Source organism: Asparagus officinalis, chromosome 8, assembly GCF_001876935.1.
Source record: "Asparagus officinalis chromosome 8, Aspof.V1, whole genome shotgun sequence".
In the NCBI taxonomy this organism is placed as follows: Eukaryota; Viridiplantae; Streptophyta; class Magnoliopsida; order Asparagales; family Asparagaceae; genus Asparagus; species Asparagus officinalis.
The window spans coordinates 46,707,518-46,708,489 of record NC_033801.1 but is presented as its reverse complement, the minus strand read 5'-3'; positions in this window follow the sequence as shown (position 1 = coordinate 46,708,489).

Below are 972 nucleotides of genomic sequence, written 5' to 3'. Positions count from 1 at the left end.
TACTATTTCAAATAAACTCATCTTCTGTTAAATACAACTCCTATCTTAAATACAACTCCAGATAGGGCTTGGGTTCAAGATTCAAAATCAATGAAAATATGTATTTTTTAGACTTTACGGTTCAACCGGATAATTATCAAAATGTAACACAAAAATACTAAAAATAAACTTTGAAAAATACTAAATTTAAACTTCTAACATACTCGAAGCATGATAATATTAAAATGATTAAGAGTAATATTGTTTAGGAAAAACTTTCCTCAAACTCATACTTTTATAAGCAAAATATAAGTGTGTGTGTGATGAGTAAAGATTTTCGTAAATAAAGATATATCATGGATGGCTCTTCCTCCATATTTGTTTCCCAAAAACAATGTTGCTCTTATCTAATTTTCCAGATCTTTTAATTATAATATTATATTAGTGTGATTTTTTTATATTATTGGCTTTGCATAGATAAAAAAAACTAGCGTATGAAAGAGAGAGAGAGAGAGAGAATCATATCAGCCCTCGCTGCCCTTCCCGATAGTGATGATGACATGACGCTAAATCTCGTTAAATAAAATCAGATATCAAATTTTATAAAAAGAACCCTCACAACTTCTTTAATAATAAACGACTCCCAAAATCTTAGCTTCAATAATCTGACAATCAATGCGGTTCACTCTCTTCCTTCATCGCTCTCGGTGCTTTTCATACCGCGCGAGCATGAGATTCTCTCTCCTGCATAGATAAATATTTTTTTGATACTTGTTTTTTGTCTAATCATTAAGAAAATTATTTTATGTATATCGTTAGGAAGAAAGCTGGCAGTCCTGAAGATTGCAATCATGTTGATCATTCATAGGCACTCACTAATTAGGCAAGGGCCCAAACCTACACTATTTAGCCCTCACAATTGTCACCAGCTACACGTTCAACAATGTAAACATGGCAACATGATTGCTCTTGATTTTATAAATTTGGATATAT